The sequence below is a fragment of the Bactrocera neohumeralis genome, unplaced genomic scaffold (assembly GCF_024586455.1).
Source record: "Bactrocera neohumeralis isolate Rockhampton unplaced genomic scaffold, APGP_CSIRO_Bneo_wtdbg2-racon-allhic-juicebox.fasta_v2 cluster09, whole genome shotgun sequence".
Classification (NCBI taxonomy): domain Eukaryota; kingdom Metazoa; phylum Arthropoda; class Insecta; order Diptera; family Tephritidae; genus Bactrocera; species Bactrocera neohumeralis.
In genome coordinates, this window is record NW_026089622.1 from 17,634,864 (window position 1) to 17,654,241 (window position 19,378).

The 19,378-nt window shown below is 36.1% G+C and overlaps 1 long non-coding RNA gene across 2 annotated transcripts in view; it reads right to left on the reverse strand.

Moving 5' to 3' along the window:
* Positions 1–18,756, reverse strand: part of LOC126764295 (uncharacterized) — a 45,642-nt gene extending 26,886 nt beyond the window's left edge. For both annotated transcript variants that reach the window (XR_007667901.1, XR_007667902.1), the window contains exon 1: positions 17,540–18,756. This is a non-coding gene — a long non-coding RNA (uncharacterized LOC126764295). The remainder of the gene's footprint in view (positions 1–17,539) is intronic.
* Between the last annotated feature and the right edge of the window lie 622 nt (positions 18,757–19,378).

The window sequence follows — 19,378 nt, forward strand, 5'->3', positions numbered from 1 at the left end:
TTCTTTATTTGAAACGTTGGAATTGGTTCATGACATTTACTTTTTGAAGATAATTTCATTTAAATGTTGACCGCGGCTGCGTCTTAGGTGGTCCATTCGGAAAGTCCAATTTTGGGCAACTTTTTCGAGCATTTCGGCCGGAATAGCCCGAATTTCTTCGAAATGTTGTCTTCCAAACTGGAATAGTTGCTGGCTTATTTCTGTAGACTTTAGACTTGACGTAGCCCCACAAAAATAGTCTAAAGGCGTTAAATCGCATGATCTTTGTGGCCAACTTACGGGTCCATTTCCCGAAAGATGAATTGTTCTCCAGTTTTACGCCTCAAATGGCCATAGAATCGAAAGATGCTGTGTGGCATGTACGCATCTTGTTGAAACCACATGTCTATCAAGTTCGATTCCATTTGTTGCCAAAAAAAGTTTGGAAGCATGAACGATAGCGATCGCCATTCACCGTAAGATGCGTCCAACGCTACATGCACAGCTTGAAAAAATACGGCCAATGATTTGAGCGTACAAACTTCGGAGAACAATTCATCTCAAGATCAAGAAATGGACCCGTAAGTTGGCCACCAAGATCATGCGATTTAACGCCTTTAGACTATTTTTTGTGGGGCTACGTCAAGTCTAAAGTCTACAGAAATAAGCCAGCAACTATTCCAGCTTTGGAAGACAACATTTCCGAAGAAATTCGGGCTATTCCGGCCGAAATGCTCGAAAAAGTTGCCCAAAATTGGACTTTCCGAATGGACCACCTAAGACGCAGCCGCGGTCAACATTTAAATGAAATTATCTTCAAAAAGTAAATGTCATGAACCAATCTAACGTTTCAAATAAAGAACCGATGAGATTTTGCAAATTTTATGCGTTTTTTTTAAAAAGTTATCAAGCTCTTAAAAAATCACCCGATATTATACAGAGAAGGCATCAGATGGAATTCAAAATAGCGTTATATTGGAAGAAGGCGTGATTGTGAACCGATTTCACCTATATTTCGTACATGTCATCAGGGTGTTAAGAAAATATTATATACCGAATTTCATTGAATCGGTCTAGTAGTTCTGAGATATGGTTTTTGGTCCATAAGTGAGCGAGGCCACGCCCATTTTCAATTTTTAAAAAAAGCCTGGGTGCAGCTTTCTTCTGCCATTTCTTCCATAAAATTTAGTGTTTCTGACGTTTTTTTTTAGTCGGTTAACGCACTTTTAGTGATTTAAACATAACCTTTGTGTTGGGAGGTGGGCGGTTATTATCCGATTTCTTCCATTTTTGAACTGTATATGGGAAATGCCTGAAGAAAAACCACTACATAAAGTTTGCCGACATAGCTGTAGTAGTTTCCGAGATATGTACAAAAAACTTAGTAGGGGGCGGGGCCACGCCCACTTTTCCAAAAAAATTACGTCCAAATATGCTCCTTTCCTAATGCGATCCTTTGTGCCAAATTTACTCATTATCTTTATTTATGGCTTAGTTATGACACTTTTATGGTTTTCGCTTTTTCGCCATTTTTGTGGCGTGGCATAAATAAAAATTTTCGAACTATAAACCTTCAAGCCATAAGGTTACGTGTACAAAAGGTAACGGAAACAAACTTATAAAATCGAATATTGCATAAAAGGGAGAAAAACGGTAAAAAAAATTAATCAAGTATCCCAGAAAAGGGGATATAAAGAAAAAATAAAACAATTAAAAACTTTTATAAACTAAAACAACCGTTAAAAAAAACTATAATATTAGCAACTTTTTAATAAAAGTTTAAAATAGGAATACAGAGTTGCAAAGAGCAACAACAATAGTAACAACAACAACAAAAAACATTTAAAGCGTGAGCGGCAGCCTGGCAGCAAAAACGGCAGAAAAACATTTACAGCAGAACAGCGGTAATAGCAACAACAACCGCAGAAAAAAAGATACTTGTAAGCTTATTTTTAAGAACAGTATAAGTAAAATATATATATAACATAATATAATACAGTATATAATATATACATATATATAAGACTTTAATAAGAATACACGTACTCAATTGTTAGAATACGACAGACGATTGACACAAATCCTTTGAGAAAAATTTGAGTGAATGTATCATAGTGATATTAGTGAAACTGGATAAAATTATAGAAAAATTTAGCAAAATGAGTGTAGCAAGCAATACCACAGGAATGCTCACAGCAGAAATTATTTCAGAATTAATAAAAAGGAATACAATTTCGTTACAGAATGAGATAGAACTTTTGAAAAATCAAATAACTCAATTAACGACGAGAGATAATATAACAGAATACACAGTACAGACTATTGACGCAAATGTTAGATGCGACGAATCATTAGAGGTAATAAAATCCTTACCGGAGTTTGCAGGAAGACCTGAAGCATACGTTAGTTGGCGAGAAGCCGCCCATAACTCAATGTCTTTGTATAACCGTGGTAGCAAAAGATACTTTGCCGCACTAACGATATTAAGAAACAAAATAATACAATACGCAAATGACGTTCTTACAAATCACGGAACGGTCCTCAATTTTGACGCGATCATAAGTCGCTTGGATTTCGCCTATGCCGATAAGCGACCAATCCATATCCTTGAACAAGAGATAAGCATTCTTCGACAAGGAAACTTGTCCATTATTGATTATTATAACGAAGTCAATAAAAAATTGACTTTGATAATTAATAAGACGATAATGTCACATGGTTCAAATAAGGGACTAGTAGATCAACTTAATGACCAACACAGGAAAAATGCCTTGAGAATATTCATTTCAGGACTTAACGGTTCCCTATCAAACATTTTGTTCTCGTTAGCCCCATCTGATTTACCAAATGCTTTAGCGAAAGCTCTAGAATTAAATTCAAACAATATGAGAGCAAATTTTGCTTTCCAATTCAGTAGGAGTCAGGCTCAGCCGAACCCAGTAAAATTGCAAGTTCATAATCCTCGAACATCTCCTCTAAACTTCACAAATAACCAGTTCCAGAACAATTTAAGATTCCCTCAAGTAAACAAAAATAACCAACAATATGCACAAAGATATAACCAAGGATTCCAGAACAAAAATAACCAACAATACGTACAAAGATTTAATCAAGGATACCAAAGAAACCAACCTGAACCAATGGACGTGGATTCCAGTATCCACAAACAAACTCAACACGAACAAACATACGCCAAACGGAATTTTGAAGAACATAAAAGAACACCACAACCTCCATCTAAAATTCAACGCATAAATAATATTCAAGAACAAGCTTTTTTAGGCTGAAGACAGGACTCCCATACATTTATAGGTACTGCGGAGTAACAGGAAGAAAGCTAAAAGTCCTAATTGACACAGGAGCCACTTGTTGCTATTGCAAACCAAACACTTTTTTATATAGAGATAAATTAGATATAATTAAAAGAGTAAAAACAATTAACGGATTCACCACTATTGAAGATTATAGTGATGTAAATATCTTCAATACGATACAGAGATTTTACGTAATAGAAAATTTAGAAGCAGATATGCTAATAGGGCTTAATATTTTGAAAAAAGCAGGAGTTGTAATAGATTTAAAGAATGAAATATTAAAATATAATAACAAAACGGAAAAAATTTATATTGAAAATAATAATGAAAATTTTAATACTACCTTGGGAAGCTCAAATGCTCCTATGGCGCCCGCTGATGAATTATGCCAGCAATTATGTAATTGGAGGCACTACTCTGGGACAAAAAGATCCTAGAAAGCCAGCGAAGAATAATACCGCTTATAATAATTTAAAAAATGGAAATCTTGAATATTTGAAAACAGAAACAAAGAATGAAATCGAAAAAATTCATAAATCAAATACTTCCTTTAAACGTTAAAGCTGAAATACAATTGTTGAAACTCCCATATGGAGTAAACAGTATCCATACCCTTGTCCGTTAATACTTTTGTGAACAATGAAATAAAGAATCTATTAGATAATGGTATAATACGTCCACGTAAAAGCCCCTACAATTCACCAATATGGGTTGTACCAAAGAAAGGAATAAATGAAAATGGTACAAAAACTTAGGCTAGTTATTTAGATTATAAGAAAATTAATGATTTTTTGTATCTTTTCATAATATCTTTATATGGCTGCCATATTTTGGTTCTAAAACTCTCATTGAAAGCTTTCCTTAGTTGTGTTCTCAAATTCTTGAGTTCACTGTTCCACCAAGGGAGAGACTTTCTCTTTTTCAAAACTGTTAGCGGAGTAGATTTATTGAAAGTTTTAGTTAAGATTTTTTCCAACTTCTCTACTTCTGAATCTAGTTCTTGAGGATTTCTGATACTCTTATTGCCTCCCTTTTCGAGGCATTTTGTTGCTATTCTGGTATATTTTTCCCATGCTGTTCTTCTAGGGTTCCGGTATGTGAGAGGAGCACTGTACCTCCCGCGGATGCTGAAGAGTATCCAGGAGTGATCTGACATGGAAGGCTCATCGGATACCCTCCAGTTATCCACAACGAGACTGTCTGTGTCTGTTGATAGCGTGAGGTCAAGCACTTCCTCCCACCTCGGAAACCTATCAGAGCTTGGAAAAATAAAAGTTGGCTTATCGCCCTTGTTGCATATACTTAGATTACTATTTAGAATATACTGCAAGAGTGACTCACCTCTGGTGTTTATGCTGGAGCTACCCCATACGGTGTGCCTTGCGTTTGCATCACACCCTATTAGGACATCTTCTTTCCTGTTCTCCTCTACTAGTCTGGTGAGCGGGGTCGGTGGTATGTCTTCGTCGTGGGCCAAGTAGGCCGAGACTAAGAAGAAGGGATTTTCCTTCTGTTCCACCTTTACCTTTGGTTACTAGTGGGGCTAATAATCCAAGAGGATCGAAAAGGCGAGCAGAGACTGATTGTATGTTTCGTTTAGTAGCTCGCTGATCATGAAAATTGACATCCAAAACAAATCGAAACAAATCCTCTTTCGGCAACCAATGGATTCATAGTGTTTTAGTTGAGTTTTTGTCATTGAAGCTTAATGACTTTTCAGTACAATTACTGTCAATATATTTAGAGTGGTTCGAAAACCACTTCGTTAAGGTGAATCCGGCCGAGTTTGATATTTTAATTGCTTCACTTCTTATAAGATCTAGAGGCTCAAAATTTTCAGATACTGTTAATAAGTCATCAACATAAAAGTTTCTTTTAATGGCCAATGAACCGAGTGGGTATTTAGTTGTATTAGCATCGCTGAGCATTTATAAACACCGAGTTGCAAGAAATGGTGCAGGCGCAGTGCCGTAAGTGACGGTGTTAAGTCGAAAAATCTGAATTTGCTCTGAGCCGACAGTTTCTGTCTTCTTCATGTATGATTATTTGGCGGTACATTTTAGTAATGTCTGCCGTTAAAGCGTACTTATGTAAACGAAAACGAAGAAGAGTTGAGTACAATTCTTCTTGGATAGTTGGGCCTACCATCAAAAGTTCATTTAATGAAATTTGAGAAGAAGTACGACTCGACGCATCAAAGGCAACTCGTAATTTTGTTGTTGTGCTTTCGGGCCTCAAAACACACTGATGTGGAATGAAATAGTGTGGTTCACTCGGGATCTTATTATTTGTTGGGCTCATGTGTCCCAGCGCTTTATACTCATTCATGAAGTCCAGATACATTTTACGAAGTTCAGGATCTTTCAATGTTTTCCTCTCCAGGGCCTGAAATCGCCGAACTGCGAATTCATAGGAGTAACCGAGTAACTTACGGTCAGCCTTAAAGGGCATTCTGACTTGAAGCCTTCCTGAAGGTAATACTTCAGTTCACACTCATTTTGTTCAGGTGTGAATTTGTTGCCAATTGGTTCTGAAGGAAGTTCCTCCAGAGCCCAGTATTTTTGGACTACTGAATCTAATGACGTTAAGTCTTCTTCAGTTTGGCCTAATGTGCTATTTACTTCGGGAGGAGGACTAAGACTGCTGACATATTTGCCAAAAACAATCCATCCCAAAAGAGTTTTCTGTAGCGTTGGTTGATTAAGGCCACTTTTAATTTGACCAACCGCTAACAAATCGAAAAAGGTTTCTGCCCCTAATAACATATCGATCTTTTGAGATTTTTGAAATTCTGGATCCGCCAATTTAATATTGTGCGGAATTTTCCAACCAATAATATTAATAGTATGGTCCGGATGATTAGCCGAAAAACATCGCATAATCCAGAATTCCGCCGAAAATTCATAATTATTACGCGCGACTTAACAAATGCGCTTAATTTGGCCCCGACTTTTGTACTTGAATTTCCAATCCCTATAATATTTAAGGTCCTATTTTGGCGTCGAATCCGCAGTTTTTGGCCAAATCCTCCGTCATGAAGTTGTCTTGACTTCCTGAATCCAACAAGGCTCTTGCGAGCAGGTACTCTCCACAGCTTGATCTCACCAGAATAATTGCTGTTGCCAACATTACCCGATCACGCAAGTTAATGCAACCCAAACCCACTAAAATAAACCCCTATCCCATTCATCTCTAGTAGACACATATGTGATGTAAGTCGACACCACATTCATCCATAGGATCAAGCCAACCGCCTATCATAACAAATAGAATTAACGTAAACAAAGAATATTAAAATCAACAATAGCCAATTTGCAAAGTCAAGTCAAGTCACAGCCATCCTTTTTGCATGATCAGCATTATAATACTATAAGAACTAAAATTAAGAGATAAATAGGGCAGTTATGAGTTATAAGTCATAAGCGAGAGTTATAAGTTATGTATAAGCGATAGTTATAAGTTACTTAAAAAAAAAAAACCAATAAAGAAAATAAAAAATTAATTGGCGCCCGAGCAGGGAATAAAAAACATTGCGTATAAAAAACAACAAAAAAATATAATACAATTTGTAGTGCATTGAAATTATAATTTAATTATATAAAATAAATGTTAAAATATAAACTCAAAACATTAATGTAAAGCAACGAATAAACCGCAATCAAATTTTGCAATCCAAAACGAGACTATCCGCCGGCAAATCGTTTATGTTCGAAAAGGCGATATCAATCATATCCACTTATTTTAATTAATTAAATATATGAGGATCTAACGGAATTTAAAGTGATGTTATAGTAGATGAAACTCCAGAAGCATTTATAATCATCAATAAATACAACAGAAACAACTACAGCGGAGCGACAGCAGTGGCAGCAACAACGTCAGAAGCAACTACAGCAGAACAGCGGTAATAGCAACAACAACCACAGAAAAAAAGATACTCGTTAGCTTATTTTTAAGAACAGTATTAGTAAAATATATATATAACATAAAATAATACAGTATATAATATATATATATAAGACTTTAATAAGAATACACATACTTAATTGTTAGAATACGACAGACGATTGACACAAATCCTTTGAGAAAAATTTGAGTGAATATATCATAGTGATATTAGTGAAACTGGATAAAATTATAGAAAAATTTAGCAAAATGAGTGTATCAAGCAATACCACAGGAATGCTCACAGCAGAAATTATTTCAGAATTAATAAAAAGGAATACAATTTCGTTACAGAATGAGATAGAACTTTTGAAAAATCAAATAACTCAATTAACGACGAGAGATAATATAACAGAATACACAGTACAGACTATTGACGCAAATGTTAGATGCGACGAATCATTAGAGGTAATAAAATCCTTACCGGAGTTTGCAGGAAGACCTGAAGCATACGTTAGTTGGCGAGAAGCCGCCCATAACTCAATGTCTTTGTATAACCGTGGTAGCAAAAGATACTTTGCCGCACTAACGATATTAAGAAACAATTTCCTCATGCCCTCAATTTTGACGCGATCATAAGTCGCTTGGATTTCGCCTATGCCGATAAGCGACCAATCCATATCCTTGAACAAGAGATAAGCATTCTTCGACAAGGAAACTTGTCCATTATTGATTATTATAACGAAGTCAATAAAAATTGACTTTGATAATTAATAAGACGATAATGTCACATGGTTCAAATAAGGGAGTAGTAGATCAACTTAATGACCAACACAGGAAAAATGCCGTGAGAATATTCATTTCAGGACTTAACGGTTCCCTATCAAACATTTTGTTCTCGTTAGCCCCATCTGATTTACCAAATGCTTTAGCGAAAGCTGTAGAATTAAATTCAAACAATATGAGAGCAAATTTTGCTTTCCAATTCAGTAGGAGTCAGGCTCAGCCAAACCCAATAAAATTGCAAGTTCATAATCCTCGAACATCTCCTCTAAACTTCACAAATAACCAGTTCCAGAACAATTTAAGATTCCCTCAAGTAAACAAAAATAACCAACAATATGCTCAAAGATATAACCAAGGATTCCAGAACAAAAATAACCAACAATACGTACAAAGATTTAATCAAGGATATTAAAGAAACCAACCTGAACCAATGGACGTGGATTCCAGTATCCACAAACAAACTCAACACGAACAAACATACGCCAAACGGAATTTTGAAGAACATAAAAGAACACCACAACCTCCATCTAAAATTCAACGCTTAAATAATATTCAAGAACAAGCTTTTTTAGGCTGAAGACAGGACTCCCATACATTTATAGGTACTGCGGAGTAACAGGAAGAAAACTAAAAGTCCTAATTGACACAGGAGCCACTTGTTGCAATTGCAAACCAAACACTTTTTTTATATAGAGATAAATTAGATATAATTAAAAGAGTAAAAACAATTAACGGATTCACCACTATTGAAGATTATAGTGATGTAAATATCTTCAATACGATACAGAGATTTTACTTAATAGAAAATTTAGAAGCAGATATGCTAATAGGGCTTAATATTTTGAAAAAAGCAGGAGTTGTAATAGATTTAAAGAATGAAATATTAAAATATAATAACAAAATGGAAAAAATTTATATTGAAAATAATAATGGAAATTTTAATACTACCTTGGGAAGCTCAAATGCTCCTATGGCGCCCGCTGATGAATTATGCCAGCAATTATGTAATTTAAGTACTACTCTGGGACAAAAAGATCCTAGAAAGCCAGCGAAGAATAATACCGCTTATAATAATTTAAAAAATGGAAATCTTGAATATTTGAAAACAGAAACAAAGAATGAAATCGAAAAAATTCATTCAAATATAAATACAAATTTACTCTTTAGAACGGACGTTAAAGCTGAAATACGCACAATTGTTGAAACTCCCATATGGAGTAAACAGTATCCATACCCCTTGTCCGTTAATACTTTTGTGAACAATGAAATAAAGAATCTATTAGATAATGGTATAATACGTCCAAGTAAAAGCCCCTTTAATTCACCAATATGGGTTGTACCAAAGAAAGGAATAAATGAAAATGGTACATCAAAACTTAGGCTAGTTATAGATTATAAGAAAATTAATGAAAATACAGTTCTCGATAAATACCCTATCCCAGATACAAATGTTATATTAGCAAACTTAGGAACGGCAAAATACTTCTCTACTCTAGATTTAGAGTCAGGTTTCCATCAGATTACAATGCAGGAAAAGGATATAGAAAAAACAGCTTTTAGTGTCAACAATGGCAAATATGAATATTTAAGACTACCTTTCGGATTAAGGAATGCCCCTAGCATATTTCAAAGAGCGATGGATAATATATTACGCAATTATGTAGGAAAGTTTTGTCATGTATATATCGATGACATAATAATCTATTCAAATAATATAGAAGAACATAGAGAACACTTTCAGGTAATAGTCAAAACACTTAAGGATGCCAATATGAAAATATCTTTAGAAAAATCAAAATTTTATGAAACCGAAGTCGAGTTTTTAGGATATATGGTTGCCCAAGGAATTATTAAAACAGATCCAAAAAAAATTGAGTGCATTAAGCACTTCCCTATTCCATCTACTTTGAGACAATTACGAAGTTTTTTAGGAATTACAGGATACTATAGGAAATTTATTCAAGACTATGCTTTAATAGCAAAACCCTTAACCAGATACTTGTGAGGAGAAAATGGAAGAATTTCCCAAAAAAAGTCAAATAAAGTAAAACTGGATTTAGACCAAGAAGCAGTTATTGCATGTGAAAAACTCAAAAATCTATTAGCAAACCAAATTAAACTGGCACAACCAGACTATACAAAAAATTTATTTTAACTACTGACGCATCAAATGTTGCAGTCGGAGGAATCACGTTCATATCAAAGACATTAAATAACACTGAATTAAATTATGCAACAAATGAGAAAGAGTTATATGCTATCGTATTTGCTTTGAAAACTTTAAGGAATTACCTTTATGGCGTTACAAACCTAGAAATCCACACGGATCATCAACCTTTAACATTTGCAGTTTCTACCCGTAATTCTAATGCTAAAATGAAGCGATGGCATGCATTAATCGAAGAATATTCTCCAAAAATCATATACAAACCGCAAAAAACTAACGTTGTAGCAGACGCTATTTCACGACAATACTTACACAATATATCAGACATTTCAAGTAACAGCACTCAACATTCAGCAGGAAGTAGCGACAATATAAATATAGCAGAAACAACCCGACCACTAACTCAATATTCGCAACAGATATTACTGAGTAAAGTTAGATTCACAATACATGAATCAATTACAAATTTCGGAAAAACACGGCACATTATAGATTATGATACAGTTGACAATTTGATAAATATACTTAAAGAATTTTTGAAACCAAATGTGGTTACAGGTATACATTGCACCGTAGAAGATTTGTACGAAATAAAATCCAAATTATTAGAAACATTCACTATTAAATTTCTTTATACTAAAAACTTCCCAACGGACATAACTAACACAGAAGATCAAAACATGATTGTCGAGGAAACACACAATCGAGCACATAGAAATTTTAGAGAAAACTTAAAAAAAATATGTAAATTATATTATTGGCCAGACATGACCAAACAATTTAAGGAATATGTTCGAAATTGTGACATATGTAACAAAAACAAATACAATCGCCACCCTCAAAGAGTGCCAATCGGTGAAGCCCCTATACCAGAAAGGCAAGGAGAACAAATTCATATAGACATATTTTTTGTACAGAAATTAAAGTTCTTAACAGCAGTAGACGCTTATTCCAAATACTTAATAATCAAACACATAGATGACAGAATAGACCTAGATCAAAAGGTCCTCGACATACTTCAAAGTTTTCCCGAGACAAAACACATTACCTGCGATAATGAACCAGGTTTCTCTTCAATTCAATTCAAATCTTTAATGAGAGAATGAACATCGAAGTTTATTATTGCACCCCGAAACATAGTACCAAAAATGGTCAAGTTGAAAGAGTACATTCAACCCTAATAGAACTATCACGTTGTATTCAACAGGAATACCATTTAATTAGCGATTTAGAAAGTATCTACAGGGCTGCACAACAATACAATAAATCAATCCATTCTGTAAGTGATAAAAAACCTATAGATATACATATATCTTAATAAAATCACACACAATGAAATACCATTAAAGCTAAGCAACGCACAGGAAAAAATGATAGAAGTCAAGATAGTCAAGAATAGTTCATAAAGATAATATAAAATTATAAAATTAATTCCAGAAAATGATTCTTACATCGATAATTATCCTTTTGATACCATTCACTCAATTCGAAATTACTGACTATACGAGAGACGATTATGTCCTAATAGAAATTGGACCAGCCGCGACTTACACTGACTGGGGAAACATATTTCACATAACAAATTTGACATATTATAAAGAAATTCTATATGACACAAAAACAAAACTAATTAAGGAATCACATAGCTCAAACTTTATAAAAATCAAGACTAGTGATACGGGAAACACAGTTTCTTCTTCTTCTTAATTGGCGTAACACCGCTTACGCGATTATAGCCGAGTTAACAACAGCGCGCCAGTCGTTTCTCCTTTTCGCTACGTGGCGCCAATTGGTTAGCCAGGTCCTTCTACTTGGACAAGAACAGTTACTTTCATATTCGGACAACATGACCAAATAGCCAGCGTAGCCGCTGTCTTTTAATTCGCTGAACTATGTCAATGTCGTCGTATATCTCGTACAGCTCATCGTTCCATCCGTGGCCAACGCGCAAAGGACCATAAATCGCAGAACTTTTCTCTCGAAAACTCCCAACGTCGACTCATCAGTTGTTGACAACGTCCAAGCCTCTGCACCATATAGCAGGACGGGAATTATGAGCGACTTATAGAGTTTGGCTTTTGTTCGTCGAGAGAGGACTTTACTTTTCAATTGCCTACTCAGTCCGAAGTAGCACCTGTTGGCAAGAGCCTCGAAGTCCAACGCAGACATTGTTGGTGGTGTTTACGCTGGTTCCAAGATAGACGAAATTATCTACGACTTCAAAGTTATGACTGTCAACAGTGACGTAAGAGCCAAGTCGCGAGTGCGACGACTGTTTGTTTGATGACAGGAGATAACTGCCAGACCCATTTTCTGTGCTTCCTTGTCCAGCCTGGAGAAAGCAGAACTAACGGCGCGGGTGTTGAGGCCGATGATATCAATATCGTCGGCATAGCAGCTGTACACTCTTATAGAAGATGGTACCTTCTCTGTTTAGTTCTGCAACTCGAACTATTTTCTCCAGGAGCAGGTTGAAGAAGTCGCACGATAGGGAGTCGCCTTGTCTGAAACCTCGTTTGGTATCGAACGGCTCGGAGAGGTCCTTCCCGATCCTGACGGAGCTTTTCGTGTTGTTCAACGTCAGTTTACACAGCCGTATTAGTTTTGCGGGGATACCAAATTCAGACATCGCGGCATAAAGGCAGCTCCTTTTCTGTGCTGTCGAAAGCAGCTTTGAAATCGACGAAGAGGTGGTGTGTGTCGATTCTCCTTTCACGGGTCTTTTCCAAGATTTGGCGCATGGTGAATATCTGGTCGGTTGTTGAATTTCAAGGCCTGAAGCCACACTGATAAGGTCCAATCAGTTTGTTGACGGTGGGCTTTAATCCTTCACACAATACGCTCGATAGAACCTTGTATGCGATGTTGAGGAGGCTAATCCCACGGTAGTTGGCGCAGATTGTGGGGTCTCCTTTTTTATGGATGGGGCATAGCACACTTAAATGGGCATGCTTTCGTCCGACCATATTTTACAAAGAAGCTGATGCATGCACCCTATTAGTTCTTCGCCGCCGTGTTTGAATAGCTCGGCCGGTAGTCCGTCGGCCCCTGCCGCTTTGTTGTTTTTGAGGCGGGCAATTTCTATTCGAACTTCTTCATGGTCGGGTAATGGAACGTCTGCTCCATCGTCATCGATTGGGGAATCGGGTTCTTCTTCTCCTGGTGTTGTGCGTTCTCTGCCATTCAGCAGGCTGGAGAAAGTATGCTCTGGGCATCAGTGACTAGATCACCTTTGGGGGTTCTACAAGAGTATGCTCCGGTCTTGAAACCTTCTGTAAGCAGCCGCATTTTTTCGTAGAATGTTCGAGCATTACCCCTGTCGGCCAGCTTATCAAGCTCTTCATACTCACGCATTTCGGCCTCTTTCTTTTTCTGTCTGCAAATGCGTCTCGCTTCCTTCTTCAATTCTCGGTATCTATCCCATCCCGCACGTGTTGTGGTCGATCGTAACGTTGCGAGGTAGGCAGCCTGTCGTCGTACCAGTTGTTCTTTTGCACTTTCCGAAAACCAAGGGTTTCGGATGCAGCTGTACGTAAGGAGTTTGAAATGCCGTCCCACAGTTCCCTTATACCGAGTTGTTGATGAGTGCTCTCAGAGAGCAGGAGTGCAAGCCGAGTAGAAAATCGTTCGGCAGTCTGTTGTGATTGCAGCTTTTCGACGTCGAACCTTCCTTGTGTTTGTTGGCGTGCGTTTTTTGCTGCACAGAGGCGGGTGCGAATCTTGGCTGCAACAAGATAGTGGTCCGAGTCGATGTTAGGGCCTCGGAGCGCACGCACATCTAAAACACTGGAGACGTGTCTTCCGTCTATCACAACATGATCGATCTGGTTGGTAGTTTTTCGATCCGGAGACAGCCAGGTAGCTTGATGAATTTTTTTGTGCTGGAATCTAGTACTACAGATAACCATATTTCGGGCCCCGGCGAAGTCGAAGCCTCAAATTTGGGGATGTTTCCTCGTGGGGGCTGAATTTACCGACCGTAGTGCCAAAGATACCTTCTTTGCCCACCCTGGCGTTGAAGTCGCCAAGCACGATTTTGACATCGTGGCGGGGGCATCTCTCATAAGTGCGTTCCAAGCACTCATAAAAGGCATCTTTGGTCACATCATCCTTCTCATCCGTCGGAGCGTGGGCGCAGATCAATATGTTGAAGAACAAGACAGGAAGCTTGATGCGGATTGTGGCTAGACGTTCATTCACCGGAGTGAATGATAGTACTCGGCGACGGAGTCTCTCTCCCACCACGAACACAGTTTATTATAATAAATTCAACACGGACTTAGGAATGGACCAAATAGAACGACTGATATCACAATTAGAAATTATGACGGGGAGAAAATCGAAAAGAGGTATAAATGAACTCGGTACAATATGGAAATGGATTTCGGGAACACCAGATCATGACGATATTGTACGAATAAACGCGAAATTATCTGAACTCATAGAAAATAACAATAGACAGCTTACTACAAATTCCAAATTATTTGAGGTAGTTACACAACTAACAAATATTGTCAGTAAAATAGAGAATAGTTCAACCTTAATTAACATAATGCAACACAGAAATAAATTAATACTAACAGATCTAGAAAATACTCTCCAAACTATTGTATTAGGAAAAGTCGGAATTCTTAACCCAACAATATTGAATATAAAAGAAGTTAAACATATTGTAAGTCATGAACACAACAATTTTACAATCACAGATGTAATTGACGCATCTAAATTTAAAATAGTACAGAATAATGAAATAATTGTAATATGTATTAAATGCCCTGTACTTACAGATATATGTATACTATATGAAGCTAAATCTATAAGTCAAAGCGATGGAAAATTAGTAATAGAAAATGAAATAATTAAATGTAAAAACACATACTCTAACATTAAAACATGTAAAATAGAATTAAGTGCTAGTTATTGTGAAATGGATTTTAAAGAAACTTGCTTTTCTAAAATTTTAAATAATCAAAAAGGAGAATGTCTGAAAATTAAAGAAAAAAACAAACAATTATAAATTATTAAAGATGGCATAATCTTAATATCAGGAAAACATACAGTTGACAACATCGACCTCGATGGTACATATTTAGTAACCTTCAATAACACCATAGTAATTGACAACAAAATTTATGAAAATCCAAGTAGCATAATTTGGAACTATATTAAATCAAATCAGCCTAGTCGGTTTGATGTCCTCGAATATCTTGAATCAGAAAATATAGATTTAAAATTTAAAAATACAAACCTTTTAAATATGGGCCAAGAAGAAATTAAATCTCACCCAACTCTTTGGGCACTCTTATTTTTGGCAATAATTATTGCTTTAATTTATGTAATTATCAAAATCCGGGAAAAAATTAATAAATATAAAAAAAGGAAAATTGAAGAAGCTAATGCCAATATGCTTGAATCTATCATAAAATTGATGAATTAACATCTAAGCCGAAACGAGGACGTTTCTTTTTTTAACAAGGGGGGTAGTTAATGCATTGCGTGTGTAGTTGTTGTTGGTTGCGGATGAAGTTCAGCAGCGAAGGATACAGGATACTGGTGCAGTAAGGTGTGGTGGGTCCGATTACACACGCGACATTGATCCGCTCTGCATTTGGATACCGTATGTCCCTTACGCAAACAATTTATGCATAAGGGCACCGATTTGACAAACCCAAATCTCTGTTGAACGGAGAGAGTTTTAAAAGTGGGGCAAGCTGTTTAATAGTGGTCCTTTGATTTACACTGCTGGCATGTCGGCTGCTTTGTATTCGCTGCAACTAAAGCGGACTTCGTTCCATTCATGTGAGGCTGCTTCACGTGGTTCGCGCTGGCTGCTACTATGGGTCTCGTCCTCGAAGATGATGCGCTTTCAGCTGATAGGTGCTGGTACCATCTATTTAAGGTAGCTTCACAATCCTTCCACAATGGTAGCTTGTCGTAATCCAGCTTTTCTTCCCACTTCGATCGGGTGGCAGAGTCTACTTTTGTCATGACTATGTGAATAATTATAGCATTTGTGATTTGTTTCTCATCGCCCAGCGATAGCAATGAATCATATACAACCGACACTTCATCAATCATCGCGCGCAATGAATGGGCTGATGGCTAAGGATAGTTGGCAGCTCAAAAAGTTTTGAAATCGTATTAAAAAAAATCAAACATTTATTGTCGTAAACCTTTTTGAGACTTGCCAACGCCTTCGGATAATTTTCATCCGACATTTGAAACGCCTTTATCGTGCCCAGAGCCTCCCCAGCTAGACAATTAACCAGATGGTTAAATTTTTCAATGTCTGGGATGTTTGGATCATTGTAAACCAAACTCTCAAACGAACTCATGAAGTTTTTAAACTCCGAATATTCTCCCTTGAATTTCGGCAAATTCATTTTTGGGAGCTTTGAGCTGTGAAACGCTACGAATGATGTTTCAGCAATAGATGTTCTATTTTTGGCCAAAATTGTTTTAATTATAGATTTTGTTTCTACAATTATGTCCTCTAACTCCCCTCGAGCCATGTCGTCTTCATCAATCTCTTAAATTTTAGATTGACATTTCATCAATTTCTCACTATGTGAGTTTAGTATATCAAGACGACATTCCAATTCGATTGGATCTAATGACATAGTCTTTTCTAGCAGACACCTTTTTATGCGTAAAATGCTACTTTTCGCCACCGTCCTTTGACGCTTTAATGAATTTAAGTCGATCAACTCCTTACTTGGAGAGAAGTTGGCGATAGTTGGCTTTGGCTTACTCATTTTTGCTTGTTTAAATTAAATTTTGTGAAAAAAAGAGACTATACAGGTTGCCAACAGATATATTAAGAATCGATAACGAAAACGAAAAATATATATATATCGATTCCCAAATATACGAAAGCCAAACCAGTAACAATAAAGGTTGGCAACAAATATGTATATTTGGAATCGGTTACGAAAACGAGAAAAATAATATCGATTCTCAAGTATACGAAAGCCAACCGATGAGGTATGCAAAGTGAGCAATAGCACAGTTAAACGTTCTTGATTTTTTTTTAACGAGAAAATTTTCTAAATAACCGGATTGTAAAAGTTTATTTTGTTTAAAATGCTTTGTCTGCAACATATAAAAATTTCGCACCATAATATTTGATTAAGAATGCTACCGCAAATCCCACAATCTCCCTTTCACTTAGATGCAAAAATGCATATGTATGTATATAAACGTATGTGAATATTAAGATATGAGAAATATGCAATAATATAAAAATACACGTATGTGAAAAATTGTGAAAAGAGGGATAGCCAAAAACTGAAAGTGTGCACTTGATCTTTTTTTTACTTTTCGTGTTTTTCTTTATTCGCACCACTTTCAGTGATTCGCACTCGTTACCTGTTGTGAATGCATAGGCGGTTTGCCTGCGGTCACTTACCTTTTGCAGAGAATGCAATTGCAGCTCATTCCCCCGAAGCAGAGGATCTGGCGTCGATGTTAGCAGCGACAGTGTTGACGTTAACAGTGACGGTGTTGACGTTGACTTGGCAACGGCGAGAATCGGCGTTGACGCAGCAGCAGTGGTACGATGGCGTTGACGCAAGCCCGTTCGGTACCGACGTGATGTTACTCGTACCCCAAATAGCTGTTTAACGTTTTAACGGCCGAAGTTATCGGTTTTTGGTTTTACGGCTTTTTTTAACGGGTTTGTAGTTACCTCTTTTCCGGCACAGAAAAAATAAACACAAATGCTTTTATTTCAACACTGCATTTATTTTAACACTCCACTGTATGCCGTTTAACCGAATTATCCACCTTTTAGTTTTGGTTTTTCTTCTTTTCTTTCTTTGTGTTTGCGCACTATTAGACTGGCGAATTTTACCGCACGTATGTCATATATATGTATTATATTTTCACCACACACTTCACAAAACGTTTTTCTCAATTTTTAGCTTAGGTTAATTTGTATTTTATTTTCTTTATGTTTGATTTTATCACTTCGTTTTTTATTCACTTCAGTGTATGTCCATATGTGTGCACTTCGCAATTATTTTATATATACGAGTATGTATACGCAAAGTGTTATATTTTTCACAAGCCACTGCTATTTTTTATTTAAAAAAAAATTATTATTTTTTTTTTAATTTATTATACATATATTTTTTAATGTCTTTGTCCAGACTTTTATTTTCGGGATCTGTCACTTTAGTCACTTGTACTCGACCGAAACCGGAAGAAATGGCAAATTCACAGGCAATTGCTCACGCGTTCGAAATTAAATTAATACGCTAAGTATTACTTTGAAATTCTTTTCGAAAATTAAATGCACTTTTACAGCCACGCACTGAGTCCCTGCTCGGACGCCATGAAAAAATCTTAAGCTTTTTTAAAATTGAAGTTCTAAACGTTGGACTCACTAGTATACGCAACTAAAAGCAAATTGCCTGTGCTATCTCGGTTTTAAAAAATTCCGGTTAAAACAAGAAAAACGTCCGTTCGCGGGTATAGTCTTTAATACAATAGCATTCTTTATTTCAATAGTTCATTAGTTAGCCTATCTTAACCTAACGGCTTAGACTAGAGGTAAGTATGTATACAAAAATTAGTAAGTATGTAGTTCTAATTCAATTCAGCAATCTTCAGTTCATGGTAATCGATTATTCTAATACATAGGTAGTAGATGATGGTTATTGTTATATACTACAAAAATTTTAAGTATTTTATATGATGCAAAACATTTTACAATGTATTAAAGTATTTCAACAAATTTATTTCTTAAAAAAACTATTTTTTGATTTATAAAGTCGCATGACGCAACAAAATGTAGTATTCATTTTCAGTGTATGAATAGCATTAAAATATTACTGTAGGATGAACAAAAATATTACTTACATATATTATAAAATTGCTTATTTCTCACACGCTATGCATACATACTATTCAAATTGAAAGGTGAATTTCTAATTTATACTTCACGTGTTTTTCGAATCCGTAAATTTCTGTGTTAGTGACATCTATGCTAAAATTTCACGTCAAAATATTCATTAGTAGAGGCTCTCAAAGAGAATTTTCAAAGAGATTTTTACTATGTCTAAATTGATTGAACAAATTAGTTATTCGTGTTCATTTCGCAACATTTTCAACTAAGATCGTGCCGCAACCACCGTATTCGCCTGATTTACCTTCATGTAACTTCTGGCTATTCAGCAAATTCACATGAACACACTGAGGACACCGTTTTGACTCAATAGAGGATATAAGAGCTGAATCGCAGAAG